The sequence below is a fragment of the Mustela putorius genome, unplaced genomic scaffold (assembly GCF_011764305.1).
Source record: "Mustela putorius furo isolate JIRA1106 unplaced genomic scaffold, ASM1176430v1.1 tig00000421_pilon_pilon_pilon, whole genome shotgun sequence".
NCBI classification, from domain to species: domain Eukaryota; kingdom Metazoa; phylum Chordata; class Mammalia; order Carnivora; family Mustelidae; genus Mustela; species Mustela putorius.
The window spans coordinates 5384382-5402665 of record NW_025421375.1 but is presented as its reverse complement, the minus strand read 5'-3'; the positions used below and the strand labels follow the sequence as shown (position 1 = coordinate 5402665).

At 38.1% G+C, this 18284-nt stretch overlaps 1 protein-coding gene across 1 annotated transcript in view; it reads right to left on the bottom strand.

Annotated features, from left to right (window-relative positions):
* SH3GL2 (SH3 domain containing GRB2 like 2, endophilin A1) overlaps positions 1-18284 on the bottom strand; it is a 213186-nt gene that overhangs the window by 86940 nt on the left and 107962 nt on the right. The window lies entirely within an intron of this gene.

Genomic DNA, 18284 nt, shown 5'->3' with positions numbered 1-18284 from the left:
CACAGGAAAAATTCCACATGATGATAGAGGTAGAGAATGAAGTGTCAATAAAATGAGACACACCATGGACTGGCAGCAACACAGGAAGTTAGGAGAAGTGTAAAGATCCCCCTAGAGCCTTCAAAAGAGCATGGCCCTTCCAACACCTCAATTTTGGACTTCTTCCCTCCAGAACTATAAAAGAATAAATTTATTATAAGCCACTTACATGGGTTTGGTCTTAATTCTCTCACATTGTAGGTGATATTTTGCTTTTAAGCTTTTACTTTTGTTTTTTGGTGTGTGTGTGTGTGTGTGTGTGTGTGTGTGTGTAACAATTTGGCTAGTTTCCTTCGCATTGTCAGGACATGCATGCGTGTAATTTTAACGGTTATTATTTGAGTTCTGTATTTAGGAAACGGTGACTCACTTCCAACTTCTCCTCTCAAAGAGCAGATAAAAGTCAAGGCCTGTTTTCACTCCCACTTCCTACCATCCCCCCACCCCCACTTCTCCCACTTCTCCCTGGACTGCTGAGGTCTTTTGCTCCCTCTTCATTTGGGGTCCCTGATATTTCCTTTAGTGTCTGGTTAGCTATTTGCCTATTCACTAAAACACTGTTTTATTTTACCCAGCTGTTATATTTTACCCAGCATTTCTAGATATTTTGTAGCAAGATTTTTTTTTTTTTCAAATTTTCTAATCTGTCTTATTCCTCTGGGAAGATTCTATGCAGACTTCAGTGTAGAGACTGTGTTCATTCAGACCCCTGAGGGAGTATTCCCTTCTGGATTGGTGACCCAATTTTCACTGTCTTTCACTCTGCTTCCGTAAGCCCCCTTCAAAGTGAGAGGTTATGGAATGATGGAAGGTTACACCTCATTTTACCCACAAGGCAAGAAGGTCCAATCTGAAATGACCTGTTCAAGGTCAAGCACACTCCACATTAGCATAATGAGACACAACCAAAAGCTCCATCCACCTCTTTAGGGCAGGCCTTTGAGATGAGTTCATCTGCCACTCTGCTTGATGTAGTTCTAATATTAAAAACCATGTGTGTAGCATCTTTATACCACATGTTTAAGTCCTTAGAGCTTGATTCAAAATATCAGAGTAAGTGTTCTCTTTAGTCTGCAGAAGATCTAGGAAACCATATGGCTTTGTTGTTGACAAGATTTTAACATGGGCCTTTGTAATATTTAGGAGATCCTTCAGATTAATCACAAGCATAGAATATAGGAAATATTCCAAAAGAGAAGAATAAAATAAATGGAAAACACAAAAATTTTTGGAAAGGCAAGTAAATCTGGCTGAAGAACAAAGGGTATACAATAATTGGTTACCTCCACAAAAACAGACTCAGATATCAATTCTGGCTAACCTAACCTAACCCGACCATCAGGAAACCACAGAAAAAGGGGGCCGAGAGAGAGCGTCAACTCCTTCAGGGGTCTGCTGAGTTTTCAGCTTACAGTTAGGTTTTAGGACACTGCTCTAGGAAATTTTAACTTGGAGTTTCTGAATTTAAATGTATTCAACTGGTAAATCATATGTATATAGAAAAACAATAAAAGGGTCAAAATGCTCAAGAGGCTGAGAGAGATCCAGCCTTTTCTTCAAATACAGTGAGAGAATGTGAGGAAAATAGATAATCCTCTGAATCCAAATGGGCTGACATGACCAATTCAAAACAAATTTGATTTTTTTTTTAAAGAAAAAACAATAAATCCCTAGCAGATGGGTCCTGTACACACAGAGGAACTTGAGTTCTTTAGAGATAATTTTTCCTTGGTCTGTGGCCATATGTTCCTCTTCAGAGACTGTGGTAGCCAGAATGATTTTCTTCTTTCACAGAGATCACCAGCAAGTGTGACGCAGGACACTTTCCTGTACTCTCACTGGAGAACAAATTGGTGCATCTATTCTGGAATGCAAGATGCGTGGAAATTGAACAGGTACACATTATGACCCAGCAACACCTGGGTATGAAGTCTAAAAAACCAACAGAGTAGAGTATTCATCATGAAATAATTATAACAAATATCAAAAGTGACCTAAATGCTTACCATTAAATGAACAACTAAATAAATGATGGCACATGTCATCAACGAAATTCTCTGTAACTCATAAAACAGATGAAGCACTGACCCAACAGGGGTGCCCTTATTCAAAGGGTCCCATGGTCTTTGCTGGGAGCTTACGGTCATGAGGCTTCACAGTAACACAGGCAAGCACTGCTGGGCAGCCAAGTGGGGCTAGTGTTCAATATGGCAGGATGCCATGGGGCAGGAACAGCAACAGGAGATGTATGGATACCAAGCTCTTCCTTGACTGAGAGCTGATCTCAGTGAATTTCCTCTTTGGACTGGGGACTGTGGAGTAAGGGAGACAGGAGGATATCCCTGGAGGGTGATACTGAAATTTCTTTCAGTCTGGAAAGTACGTATTTCAGTTGGTTTTTATTTAGTTTGGAGAAATGGGACCACTTGCTTTCCTCACCCTGAATGTTATGAAATAGTTTGTGCTGGTTGCACAGAAGTTTAATATTATCTTCACCAAATGACTGACAGTGAATCAATCATAGTTATTTATATGGAAATACTTCAGTGAATTTTCGCTTTTTTCTTCCATGCCCTTCTGTATTTTCTCTTTCTTTCTTTCTTTAACAATTTGCATATACTATACCTTTAGGAAACGAACAAAAACTAAAAACTAAAAGGAAAAAATGATGAAACATCTAGCTTCCTTTCAAGGTCAGAAACATCTTTCACTAAAATTATGACCTACACAAAACAGGAACTCAAAGTACTATTTAGTCTAAGTCCTCTACGTATGTGGAAATAAAGCCAAGGAGTCTATTAAATAACCTGCCAACTTTAATTTTATTCATCTAGTTTAACCTTTCATTGCATTTTCTTCTCTCTGTTACATACTATATATCAACTTTGATGAAATTTTACTTCTTGATACTATGTCCTATTGCCTTAGTTTTTCTAGTTCCAGGATTCACAACTATTCCAATACAAATATATTCACAGAGATTTTTTTTTAATTATAAAATAATTTCCCAAGGACTTTTTCCTAGTTCTCACCCATTCATCAAGACTCTCCAGGTCTCTCTTTGTTTTGCTCCCTCTTTCTCACTCATGAATGGTAACTTAAGTTTTCTTTTTTTATTCTCCTAGAACTATAAACCATAAAGGTTCTTCAATAACCACAACGCTTTCCCCACATTACCCCATAAATACCGTCCAGTGTTCTAACTTAAGGGTTAATGACCACAAGACCTTGGTTTCTCATAAAAGGTAAAGGGATATAGAGCACATAGATGAGGTTGTCTTTCAATCTTATTCCATTTCTCTCTCTCTTTTTAAAAGATTTTATTTTATTTATTTGACACAGAGAGAGAGATCACAAGTAGGCAGAGAGGCAGGCAGAGAGAGAGGGGGAAACAGAGAGCCCGATGCGGGGCTTGATCCCAGGACCCTGAGATCATGACCTGAGGCGAAGGCAGAGGCTTAACCCACTGAGCCACCCAGGCGCCCCACTAATTCCATTTCTGTATAGACCAAAAATGGGCTGGTTTAAACAAAATTCAAAAATGTCACCAGCTGCATTTTACTTTTTAGGAGCTACTGGATATAGAGAAGTTCATGTATTTACATAATTCAGAACTCAGAGCAGATCTGGAAAGCTCTCTACCTCAAAAGCTGATGTTAAGAGTAATAACTATGTCAATATGACTTGAATTGTTTTATGAGCCAGAAATTCAGAGTCAGAAGGCACCTTCTTTATTATCTTTTTAAGATTGATTTATTTGGGGAGGGGCAAGAGAGAGGGTGGAAGACACTCCCCACTGAGCACAGAGTCTGGCACAGGGCTCCATCCCAAGACCCAGAGATCATGACCTGAGCCAAAACCAGGAGTCAGATGCTTAACTGACTAGGCCACCCAGGCACTCTCAGGGTCAGAAGGCACCCTGTTTTAGACAAGACAACAGAAATCCAGAGAGTTTAAGCAAATCCATCAGTGAGCTGCTATACCTAGAACTGTGTCCAGGTCTCTACATCTTCCTATCCAAGATTCTATTAGAGTATACAATATTCATTTTTTCATTCTTCCAGGATCTTCTACAAGGTACCCAGTCAAATATATTTAAGGCTGACAACAGAATCCTACAAGAGTAGCTATGAGACAAGATTATAGTTCAGTAACAGTAAACACGTGGACAAAGCAGAGTGGATATGGCTTTCATTTTTTTTAAAGATTTTATTTATTTATTTGAGAGAAAGAGAGAGCTGGGTGAAGGGCAGAGGGAGAGAAGCAGACTTCCTACTTCACTGGAAGCCTGACTGGAGACTTGATCTCAGGACTCCAGGATTATGACCTAAGCCAAAGGCAGATGCTTAACCAACTGAGCCACCCATGTACCCATGGATATGCCTTTCAAATACTAATGGCCCATTTCCAGATGTGGAGACTCAACGCCAACTCCGTATAACTTCTTCCTTTTAGGTAATATCATGACCACCGAGCAAATGAAGAAACAATTAAAAATGTAGGAGAAGCAACCCAGGCCACACTATCTGGAGACCTGGGTTACACTTCTGCCAGTTTCTGTATCTACAAAACTGTGGGATATTGAACAACCTCCTCAGTCCATTCCAAATTCAGCAGTCTAAAAAGCTCTCTGGGAGACAATGATGGGGATTCACTGACTGCTCTACCTGTAAGAGACACCGAGCCTTCTGTGGTTCAGTCTGCTAAAATCCCCCTAAAATGAGCACAAGTCTAAGACAGCTAAGGAAGAGGGTCATGGTGACACAGGGCAAGGAAGCATGGAGGTCAGTTTGAGTTTCAGCCTCCACACCAAAGAGGTGAGGAGCAAGAAGCACCAAAAAGAGCAGACGAGGACCCACATCCTTGAGAGGCCAGCGTCCACCCTTTACAGTAGTACCTACAAGTCGCCTTTCTCTTGGGTTTTACAGAACTGCTTTTTGTTTACATAACTGCTTTTTTACAATATTCACCTGAGATCATCATTAGAAAACACAAATGTAACAGCAATTTGTAGTTAAGATAGTCTTTGAGTTACAAAGCCAGATATTTAAATGAGGCCATCTATTTATGTGGGAGAAAAAAGGTATCCTCTTAATTCCATGAACTGGGCCAGGGATTCACGGGTTACAGAGGACCTTCCCTGAAGAGGAAGGGGTCATGGGATTCATATCAGACCTCAGAACAACGAAGAGAGAGTAACTAACGCAGCCTGGATTCCAATTAACAGGCCTGCCCCCCTCACCCCGCCCCCCCCGTCTAGTGATTTTCCCCCCACAATCTGTCAAGATGCCTTTTAAAATGTAACATCAATACAGAAGGCCTCTATTACTTACTAAGATCAGATCTAAGAAATGACCCCAATACTCCCTATCAATTACTTCAGAAAATATACCTAGTCTCCAATCTCAGAGCCCTTAATTTTGTGGGTTTTTTTTTTTTCATAATGTTCTCCTTAAAAATAAATAAATAAATAAAAAACCTGTGGAGAGTTTTCTTTGCTTGTTCGTGCCAAGAAGAAATCGAGTCCTAGCTCTCTGCACCGAGACAACCTGACTGAAAGAGAAACTGTGATTCTGTAACTGCCATTCGCAGGGCATCCACCCCCTGGAGCTCACAGAGAAGGCTTTTCACAGAGAAGGTCAAAAGGCTCCAGGGGAGCACGCAGAGAGCTCAGATACCTCCTGGTTACAGAAAGTTTCCATCTGCACAAGTACATAGAGACCCAAGCAATCGCATTTGTTAAACTGAGGTTATGTGATACCAAAAACCTTACTGACTCAGTGATAATCATCCAATTACTTCTTGTGTGTTCAGAGGAGAGGAGCTAGGTAAAGTTTCCAGCCTTCTGGAAACAAAAAGCTCCGATACTTGCTGACACCTCAGGCATCTAATCTACTGTGCATCAAGCAAAAACAAACTCATGGGGTCCCTGAATTCCTCTCCCATCCTTCATCATGTGCCTGTCATCCTAAGAAAGCAGAGGAAGTACATTTCATTTTGAAAAAATGGAAAAATCTTGGTAAGACATTGAGCTAAGAGATGCTACTGAACATTCCAGAATTTTCACCCACTGAATAAAGCCAGGGGAGAGAACAGGAAGATATTTCTTATTAACTCTGTTTTCTAATTATTTTCATCCTCTTGTATTCCCTCTGATAATCTTTGCAGTGCTTGTTTCCCCTATAGCGATCTCTAATTTTTTAATCTTTTCCTAATTATTTATTCAGTGTACAGTGTTTCTGAATTTCTACTAGATTTTCTTGAAATTCGACATCGTGACTGCTGTGACAAATGTTACCAACACACTGCCTACCAAAAAAACCAAAACAAATAAACAAACAAACAAAAAAAACCCACTTCAGTTTTTAACCCCCATTTGTAAAAATTGTAGTAGGCTCAATGAATATGTAATTTGGCATTTAACCTAGTTATTTTAATACCTCTGAGCAACACCTCAGGGAAATCATTATCTCATTTCTCTGGCACACAAAAATCTGGAAAGAACACTCACTTTATCTAGAGGTGGATATTTTCATTTCTATCTGTCACACACTTATAACAGTCACAACCTCAAATATTTGTTTTTTTCTCTCTTGGCTTCAGGTCTACTCTCTCAGTTGACAGAAATAAAAATAAAGGTGATATTTAATAAATTGAATTCTGAAGTTTAAATTATAGTCAATACCGTGGAGCTAGTACAGACACACCATGCTTAATATACAGCAAATCCAGGACTATGGTATAAAAAAGCAACAGTTGCTTTTAGAATAAAACAGTTAAGAAATTCCCCCAGAGAAAAGGAACTAATGTTTTCTTATTAGCATAAAAAATGGGCAATCAATATCAGACTCTTGGTACATTCCAAGATCTACTTCTGTCTCCAGTTTCTTTACCAAGATTTTTCCTTTCTGAAGGTTTCCAACTAACAAAAAGAAAGAACTATCACCAATGAAAATCTTTTAAAAGTGGTATAGAAAATAGTAAAAATAGTAAAATAAAATCCAGCATGTACTTCATATAAATCCAGACCATTAATAAGCTCCTTAAATTTCTATTTTATATTCAATAATAAACCCTCTGTCAACGGAAATTAAGTTATGACCATAATTCCAACCAAGACACAGGTAGCTAATATTATTCCAACTATATTAATAATGTTCAGTGTCTATCCTGAGAGCAAAATGAGACCCTCTTCCACCAGTGACTTTTCCATGCAATTTATTCATCGTGTCCTGGATTCCTCCAGATGGGAATGCATTACATCTTCAGCAACTTCAATTTAGCTCACATAACTTCAATATTTAGAGAGAAAATTATAACTTTTCAGGTGGCAATTCTGTTGTCCTCTTATATGTATGCAAAGACTGACCCTTATACAAAATGGCAGAATAAAAAGTAACTTTTTAGGAAATTTCTGACATTCCCCCTGCTCGTGCTCTCTCTCTCTCTCTCTCAAATAAAGTCTTTAAAAAAAAAGAAGAAGAAGAAATATTTTCATTTTTAATGAGCAATATACTGACATGGTTAAAAAAAAAAAAGACTGCTAAGAAAATATACAGCGCTCATGAACATCAATGGAAAAATCTCACTCTATCAACAATTTAAATCCACCAATGCACCAATGTAGGGCGCCTGGGTGGCTCAGTGGGTTAAGCTGCTGCCTTCGGCTCAGGTCACGATCGCAGGGTCCTGGGATCGAGTCCCGCATTGGGCTCTCTGCTCAGCAGGGAGCCTGCTTCCTTCTCTCTCTCTCTCTGCCTGCCTCTCAGTATACTTGTGATTTCTCTCTGTCAAATAAATAAATAAAATCTTAAAAAAAAAATCCACCAGTGTATAAAAGAACTTATATACCATGACAAAGTATGATTATCTTAGATATGCAAGGTTGATTCAACATTCAAAAATCAATTCATGCAATCCATCACATTAACAGACTAAAGTAAAAATATCTACTTGATCATATCAATCGATGCAAAAAGAGGCATATGACAAAATGCTACACCTACACACCATGACAATCCTCAGCAGACTAGCAATAAAGGAAAATTTCCTCAACTGGATAAAGCTCATATATACAAAAACTCTACAGTTAATATCATAATTAATGATTAGAAACTAGAAGCTTTCTCATTAAGATTAGGTACAAAACAAGGATGTCCTCACTCACTACTCCTTTTCAACACTGCAAAGGAAGTCCTAGCTAATAAAATAAGAAAAAAAAAGTACAGAGATTGGGAAGAAAAAAATAAAACTATCTTTGTTTGCAGATGACATGATTGTCTATATAGAAAATCTTAAAGAATCAACAAAAATACTCCTGGATTTAATAAGTAATGATAGGAAGATTGCAGGATACAAGGTCAATGCACAAAAATCAATCACTTTCCTGTATACCAGCAACAAATAAATGGAATTTGAAATTAAAAACACAATACCAATTATGTTAGCACCCCCTCAAAATGAAATAGGTATAAATGTTTAAAAAAAAAAGGTACAAGATCTATATGAGGAAAACTATAAACTCTGGGAAAGAAACCAAAAAAGAACTAAACACATGACAATATTCCATGTCTATGGACAGGAAGGTTCAGCATGACCAAAATGTCAGTTATTCTCAATTTGATGTACAGATTCCACAAAATCCAGTCAATATCCCAGCAAGTTATTTTGTGGATATTCTAAAGCTTATATAAAGAGGCAAAAGACCCAGAATAGTTAACACAATTTTGAAGAAGAACAAAGTCAGAGGACTAATACCCACTCAACTTTAAGACTTATTATAAAGTTAAAATTATCAGCAGTGTGGCAGAATGAAATAATGCATAGATCAATAGAACAGAACAGAGTACCCAGAAATAGACCCACATAAACAGAGTCAACTAATCTGTCACAAAGGAGAAAGCCAATAAAATCGAAAAAAGATAGTCTTTCTTTCAACAGATGCTGATGGAACAACTGGACATCTACTTGTGAAAGAAATAAAGAAAGAAAAGGAAGGAAGGAAAAGGAAAAGAAAAGAAAAGAAACCAGATACAGACTTCACACGCTTCACAAAAACTAATTCAAATTGAACCATAGACCTAAATGTAAAATGCAAAACCATAAAATTCCTCAAAGATAACATAGGAGAAAATCTAGATAACTGTGAGTATGGAAATGATTTTTTTTTAAAGATACAACACTAAAGGTAAGATCCATGAGAAAAATAATCAATAACTGGATCTCATTAAAATTTTAAATTCTTCTCTGTGAAAGACACTGTCACGAAAATGAAAGGAGAAGCCACAGACTCGGAGGAAATATTTGCAAAGGACACATCTGATAAATAACTGTCATCCAAAACATACAAAGAACTCTCAAAATTCAACAATAAGAAAACTAGAAACCTGATTTAAAAATGGCCCAGAGACCTTAACAGATACCTCACTAAAGAATATATATAGATGACAAATAAGCATTTGAAAAGATGCTTCACATTAAATGTGATCAGAAAAATGCAAATTAAAACAAGATACTAATACACATCTATTAAGAGTGACCAAAATAGGAAATGCTGAAGACATCAAAATCTGGCAAGAATTTGCCAGGAATCTCATTCACTGTCCGTGAGAATGCAAAGTGGCACACTGCAGAAGACAGTTTGGCAGTTTCTTGAAATACTAACCACGCTCTTACCATGCGATTCAGCAGTTGCACTTCTTGGTATCTACCCAAGGTCGCTGATAACCGACATCCACACAAAAACTTACACAAGTACATTTATGGCACCTTTATTTATAATTGCCCAGACCTGGAAGCAACCAAGATGTCCTTCAGTGGGTGAATGAATAAACCAACCATGGTACATATGGAATATTATTCAGTGATAAATGGAATGGAGCTATCAAGAGCCATGAAAAGAGGTAGCTCAGTTAGTTTGGCATTCGACTCCTGATTTTGGCTCAGGTCAGAGATCTCAGGGTTGTGAGATTGAGCCCATGTCAGCCTCTACACTGGGCATGGAACCTGCTTAAGATTTTCTCTCTCCCTCTGCCCCTTCCCCACCCCCATACCCCACTCTCACACTCACTCTCTTGTTCTTAAAAAAAAAAAATGAAATAAGATGGGATTGGGAGAGAGACAAACTATAAATGACTCTTAATCTCACAAAACAAACTGAGGGTTGCTGGGGGAGGGGGTTGGGAGAAGGGGGGGTGGGGTTATGGACACTGGGGAGGGTATGTGCTTTGGTGAGTGCTGTGAAGTGTGTAAACCTGGCGAGTCACAGACCTGTACCCTGGGGATAAAAATATATTATACGTTTATAAAAAATAAAAAAATTTTTTAAAAATCATTTGTTGTGAAAGGTTGGGATGGGGGAGGAGTCATGAAGAGGTAGAGCAGAGAACTTTTAGTGCAATGGAAATACTTAAGATTATACCATAATGATGAATACATCTAATTATACACTTGTCCAACACCACAGAATATAAAGCACCAAGAGTAAACCATAATGTAAGCTATGGTTTTGGGGTGATTATGATGTGTCAAGGTAGATTCATCAATTGTAATAGGGGTACACTGTGATAGGGGATGATAGTGGGAGAGTCTCTGAGTATATGAGGACAGGGGTGTATGTGAACGCTGTACTTTCTGCTGAATTCTTCTGTGAATCTAAATCCACTCTAAAAAATAATCTATTTAAAAGAGGAAAAATGCCCCAAAGTATACAGTGAACTATTTCCTGTCCATCTCTGCCTCCGACTGTCCTTGTTCCCCCCACCTAACAGCTAAGAGCTATCACATTTGTTTTTTAGATATCTGACTTTGTTTTTCGGATATCTGTCTTTACCTATATTTTTCCTTTTTCTTTTCTTTTTTTTTAAGTAGGTTCCATACCTAGTGTGGAGCCCAGATGGGGCTTGAATTCAAGAGCCTGAAATCGAGACCAGAGCTGAGCTCAAGAGTTGGATGCTTAATTGACTGAGCCACCCAGGAGCTCCCTGTCCAGGGTTTCCTTAAGCAAAATAAGTAAATAAGAACCAGCATATACTACTCCCACCACTTACATAAAAACATCATAATGAGTGTTCTACACCTTGCTTTCCTCCATATCAATACACAGCAAGCCCCCTCTACATTTTTAACACCTGCCCATTATTCTACTATAGATGTACCATCCGTTAATATATCCACTTTTAATATATACATTTATATGATTTCTTTCCAACACTTTGCCATTTCAAAAATGTAACATTTCACATCCAATTTCACATATAAATAAGTATGTATCAGAAATATAATCTCAGAAATTGGCTACACTTACAATTTTGACAGATATGTTAGATTGGGGCATTTCTTCTCATGGCTAAAATAAGCAACTCTTCAGTACAGACCCTCAAAGACTATTGGGCAAGTTACCTGGGGTACTATATACCCCAAAAGCATCCAGTCATTAATTTTAAGGTCAAAATCAAATACTGACAAGATGAAGAACAATACTCCAGGGGCAAAAAAGAGTCTAAATCACAGTCAAGAATGAGGAAATCCACAATCCTTATTGTTACTGGAAAAGTATAAGTTTGTGTATTTAATCAACTACCAATTAAGTTGGTGTAAAATCTTCTATAACTCAAATCCCCTTGATTTTATCTGAAAGCAAGAGCAGCAAATTAAAGAGAAAGCTACTCCACTTTACTTGCAGATTGTTTAAAAATCCACTCATGTTTCGTATGTTCAACTCAGTGCTTTGTGTTTTACATGCAGGAATTATAAGCAAATTGAAGACCAGGGTTAACATGCTATAAACTCTGATGAAAGCCAGTTAATATGAACTCATTTCTACAAGGACTCAATTGTAGATCACCCCCCAGGAAGAAAAGTCATGAGAAGTATACTAAGTACTTACTCACATTTTTCTAAGTAATGTGTTCATAACCAGTTTTTATTATCTGTCAAAAAGGTAAACAAAACATACATCTCTAATGTTTTTATTGAGAAGAGTGGTAATTTTATCTTCATTAACAAATACAAGTTGACTTAGGGTTAGGAAGGAATCAAAAGGGTAATTGAGGTGCCAAAGGAAGAGTCAAAACTAGCACAATGCTATAAAGCAACAGCTAGAACAGGGAATGAAGAACAACCAAAGAAGGATTTGGATACAGTGTCACCGGCAGAGCTTTGCAGTTCACTGCTCTACTAATCAAAGTGTGTGCAGCAGAACAATTACTATCAAGGTGCAAAACTACTGGGGAAGAGTAAGTCTCATGAGGTCTAAGGGTTTTGTTTTCTTCATGGCATGTGCTCAGCAACTAGAACGTTTACCTGTACACAACCAGAGCTCCAGACATAACTGCCGAATAAAACACACTGAGTCTTCTTAGAATACTGAGGTTGCCCAATAGAGCACCCCAGAAGATCTCTAGGCATTCTTCCACAGTCCCAAATTATACTTTTGTGTTCTTCTTCACCAGAACTTTATCGTACCATTGCCCAGTCAATGCAAACAGTAAATCTAAACAATTTATACTAAAATGCAAAGGACTACCAGCAAAGTCTTTTCCCTACATACATAAATAAGGATATTCACAAACTCTAAATATAAAATACAAAAGCTGGTATTTCGAGTACTTAGGAGGAAAGTGTGGATGGTGGGACAGAAAAGGCCTATTTTGACTTGCCTTAAATTTGTCTTAAAGAAAATGGGTTGTAAAAAGACTCTTTAAGCTCTAGATCTATTTCACCATAAGTGGCCAGGAGACGCTTTATCATTAATTAAATAAGAAAAGAAGAAATGAGAGGTGTGGCAGAAGGAAATGGAATTTGGCTTTTTGGGTAAAGGTATGAGCAGAGGAGAAATTACTTTCTTTTAAAGGTCAAATTTGCTGTCTACATACATAAAAAGAATCTGGTCTGTGAGAAATTAAGAATTGATACCATAAGAAAGTCAACTGGGGAAGGAATTAGCTGAACAGAATCTAGGGCCTTGCCACAAGCCTAATCCCCTGATTTAACAAATGCAGTTAAGTGCAAATGAACCAGCTTTTCACAACTGCAAAATTATTCTAAACGAACCTTGGCATGTAGCAGTCATAAAAATAGTCTTAAAGCACAGGAATTGCTTTAACTACAGATTCTTTTAAAGGATCACTTAAGGAATCATTCTTTAAAAATCCTAAGATTATGGAAAATATAGTATGTAAGGTTACTGAAGCTCTGGAATGAGGCTCCTCCAGAAAGTCTTCCAAAGTAGACAAGATAAATGCATAGAAATCTTAAATCATTTGGTCCTTATTCCTTTGGAAATCTAAAAAATAACTAGTATCTTCTTGGCAAAGTAAGGTGAAAATAAAAATACAAACATTAGAAATATAAGTGACAGAAAATCTAGCATGTGGCACCCCCACAGAAGATCCATCATTAACTGTAAAGGAGTATGCTAAGACTCTGGTTATGTCCAAGTCCCACTATGTAAAATAAGCCCTTTTCGTCAAAGAAGGAGCTTATCTGAAAGTATATTTGCCACTGCTTTGAGAGCAAGTCTTTGGAGGCTATGACACACAAGTCTCTCTTTTTATTTTAATTTATTTATTTTCAGCATAACAGTATCATTATTTTTTCACCACACCCAGTGCTCCATGCAATCCGTGCCCTCTATAACACCCACCACCTGGTACCCTGACCTCCCACCCCCCCGCCACTTCAAACCCCTCAGATTGTTTTTCAGTGTCCATAGTCTCTCATGATTCACCTCCCCCTCCAATTTACCCCAACCCCCTTCTAACTCCCCATGTCCTCCATGCTTTTTGTTATGCTCCACAAATAAGTGAAACCATATGATAATTGACTCTCTCTGCTTGACTTATTTCACTCAGCATAATCTCTTCCAGTCCTGTCCATGTTGCTATAAAAGTTGGGTATTTGTCCTTTCTGATGGAGGTATAATACTCCATAGTGTATATGGACCACATCTTCCTTATCCATTCATCCGTTGGAGGTCATCTTGGTTCTTTCCATAGTTTGGCGACCATGGCCATTGCTGCTATAAACATTGGGGTATGGATGGCCCTTCTTTTCACAACATCTGTATCTTTGGGGTAAATACCCAGTAGTGCAATGGCAGGGTCATAGGGAAGTTCTATTTTTAATTTCTTGAGGAATCTCCACACTGTTCTCCAAAGAGGCTGCACCAACTTGCATTCCCACCAACAGTGTAAGAGGGTTCCCCTTTCTCCACATCCTCTCCAACATGTGTTGTTTCCTGTCTTGCTTATTTTGGCCATTCTAACTGGTGTAAGGTGATATCTCAATGTGGTTTTAATTTGAATCTCCCTGATGGCTAGTGATGATGAACATTTTTCATGTGTCTGATAGCCATTTGTATGTCTTTATTGGAGAAGTGTCTGTCCATATCTTCTGCCTATTTTTTGATATGATTGTCTGTTTTGTGTGTGTTGAGTTTGAGGAGTTCATTATTGATCCTGGGTATCAACCTTTTGTCTGTACTGTCATTTGCAAATATCTTCTCCCATTCCGTGGGTTGCCTCTTTGTTTTCTTGACTGTTTCCTTTGCTGTGCAGAAGCTTTTGATTTTGATGAAGTCCCAAAAGTTCATCTTCGCTTTTGTCTCCTTTGGAGACATATCTTGAAAGAAGTTGCTGTGGCTGATATAGAAGAGATTACTGCCTACGTTCTCCTCTAGGATTCTGATGGATTCCTGTCTCACATTGAGGTCTTTTATCCATTTTGAGTTTATCTTTGTGTACGGTGTAAGAGAATGGTCGAGTTTCATTCTTCTACATATAGCTGCCCAGTTTTTCCAGCACCATTTATTGAAGAGACTGTCTTTTTTCCACTGCATATTTTTTCCTGTTTTGTCGAAGATTATTTGACCATAGAGTTGAGGGTCCATATCTGGACTCTCTACTCTGTTCCACTGGTCTGTGTCTGTACCATGCTATCTTAGTGATCACAGCTTTGTAGTAAAGCTTGAAATCAGGTAATGTGATGCCCCCAGTTTTATTTTTGTTTTTCAACATTTCCTTAGTGATTCTGTCCCCAAACCAGGCAAAGACCCCACCAAAAAAAAAAATTTCAGACCAATATCCCTGATGAATATGGTTGCTAAGATTCTCAACAAGATCCTAGCTAACAGGATCCAACAGTACATTAAAAGATTATCCACCATGACCAGGTGGGATTCATCCCTGGGCTACAAGGATGGTTCAACATTCGCAAGTCAATCAATGTGATAGAACAAATTAATAAGAGAAGAACCACATGGTCCTCTCAATTGATGCAGAAAAAGCATTTGACAAAATCCAGCATCCGTTCCTGATTAAAACGCTTCAAAGTATATGTTTATAAAAAATAAAAAATTTTTAAAAAGGGGGGGTTCCCAAATTTTTCTGTAGTTAAAAAAAAAAAGCACTAGGACCTTATCTTGAAAATGAAACTAAAATTAAAATGAAATGGAATTTAAAAAAAAATAAAACTTCATATATAGGGATAGAAGGAACATTCCTGAACTTCATCAAATCTATCTATGAAAGACCCACAGCAAATATCATTCTCAATGGGAAAAAGCTTGCGTCCTTCCCGTTGAGAACACGACAAGGATGCCCACTCTCACCACTCTTGTTCAACATAGTATTAGAAGTCCTAGCAACAGCAATCAGACAACAAAGGGAAATAAAAGGTATCCAAATTGGTAATGAAGAAGTCAAACTCTCTCTTTGCAGATGACATGATTCTTTATATGGAAAACCCAAAAGACTCCATCCCCAAACTACTAGAACTCATACAGCAATTCACCAACGTGGCAGGATACAAAGTTAATGTACAGAAATCAGTGGCTTTCTTATACACTAACAATGAAAATACAGAAAGAGAAATTAGATAATTGATTCCATTTACTATAGCACCAAGAACCATAAGATACCTGGGAATAAACCTAACCAAAGAGGTAAAGGATCTGTACTCGAGGAACTACAGAACACTCATGAAAGAAATTGAAGAAGACACAAATAGATGGAAGACCATTCCATGCTCTTGGATCGGAAGAATAAACATTGTTAAGATGTCTATACTGCCTAGAGCAATCTATACTTTTAATGCTATTCCGATCAAAATTCCACTGGTATTCTTCAAAGAGCTGGAGCAAATAATCCTAAAATGGAATCAGAAGAGACCACACAAGTCTCTTTACTTCTAACTAATCACTATGACTGCAATTCACTCATAAAAGCTCTGCCAGGTGGACTCCAGGTTAAGCTTCTGAATAAATGCCCTGCTTTCCATAGGTACAACAATTCACATATATGAGGGCTGTTTGTTTGCACTGTAAGTTCTCTTATGTCTTTGTATTTTATTCATCGAGGTATTCCCAGTACCTGGAACTTTGCTTGTCATTCTTAATAAACGTGAGGGGCAAGGAAAGAAGGGGGAGGGAATCAATCCCCCTTTAGGCAGAATGCCTCAATGTGAGCCACAATATACTTCCATAATGTTGAGCTTCCTCCCAAGATAGGTGCCATAACACCTGTCTTGGGCTTTACCTGATCCCATATCTTCATAACCACAATTATTGGGCAAGATGTGATGCATTCTACAAGATTTCTACACCAGGTCCTTGGTATAATATTATGAGCAATATCTCCAATTTTAAAGAGTATATATGATGTAGGGAAAACTTAGACCACAGTCAAATGTCAAAATCAAGGGAGCTGAAGCATGGAGAAGTCTGGAGGGTGGTAGGAAGGTAAAGGAGTCCTAAAGCAGAACAGATTGTATCCACCTTTTTATGCAGTACCTGAGGCAGCCCACTGGACTATGTTACAAGCAGTTACAGGACAGATGCAAAGTAGACATGAATATTCATCCCATAAATGACTCTTGAGCAGTAATTTCTTGCCAGGCACAGAGCTAGATTCTTTTAGGGTAAGGAGATAAATCAGAGACAACAATTGCTATAGTGTACCAACCCAAAAGAGAAACAATGTTTCATTCATACAAAACCATAATGCACAGAACAGAAAAATTTTTATGAGAAGCACAGAGAATTTGATATAAGCATTCAAAGGAGAATTTGAGAATTCTTTCATTCACCCTGTATTCACTTGGTGCCTACCTACTGCATAGCAATGGCTGATCTAGTTGTCATAGATGCAGGGGGAAACATGACTGACTAAGTCCCTGACCTGAACCTAAGTTCTAGTGCGCTGGATAGAAAGTTCAGAAATAAATAAATAATTTCAGGAAATACCTTGAAGAAAATGAAGCAGATTTTGTGGTTATAGACCACAGTTGATACAATTTTAAATTAGATGGTCAGGAAGGGCCTAACAAGGCAGTATTGCCAAAAACCATAATGAATGAATAGTACACGTGAAGATCCAGAAGGAATTGGCCAAGAAATAACCAGTGACTTCCTCTATGGCAGAAAGTCTTAACATGTTCAAGGAAGACCAACAGCAGGGGGTAGTTCTAAGACATGGAACTGGAGCTGGGGCCAGGTCATGTCAGGCCTTGTAGACATGAGGGTAACTCCATAACAGGGGCCATGTGTGCAGGGCTTCAAAATGTTCCTGTCTCCTGTTATCAACTCCTGTTATTTGAGGATAGTATATCTGTTAAAATTCATGAGCCAATATTGATATATTACCTTATTCAGGTTTTCTTCCTTTTTTAGCCTATTGAGCCTTTTCTGCTCCAGGAACCAATCCAGGTATCACATGCCCCTCTTAATCTCCTCTTGGCTATGACAGTTTCTCAGGCTTTTCTTCAGTTTTGATGTCATAGGCTGTTTTAAGGATTACTGGCCAGGACTATTGCATGGTGCTCCTCTACTGAAATTTTTCTGATGTTTTCTCATGATTAGACTGAGTTTGTGGACTTAACACAGAGGTAAAGTGCCATTTTCATCATACCATATCAAGGGTACATGTTATCAGTATGACTTATTACAGTTGATGTTGACCTTGACCACCAGGCTCAAGTAGTGTTTGCCAGGCTTTCCCCATATAAAGTTACTCTTTGTCCCAGAACCCCTTTCCCGTACTATAGTCTTTGGAGGGATGCTCCATGAGCAGCCCACTCTTGAATGAGGAATTACATGTTCTCTTCTTTAGGGTGGAATACATAAATTTTTTGGAATTCTCCTGGATGGAGCATTTGTCTCTTCTCCACCATTTATTAATTTAGTCAATCATTTACTTAGTCAGTATGGATCGTGAATATTTATTTAAGTTGGGTTATAGCATTCAGGA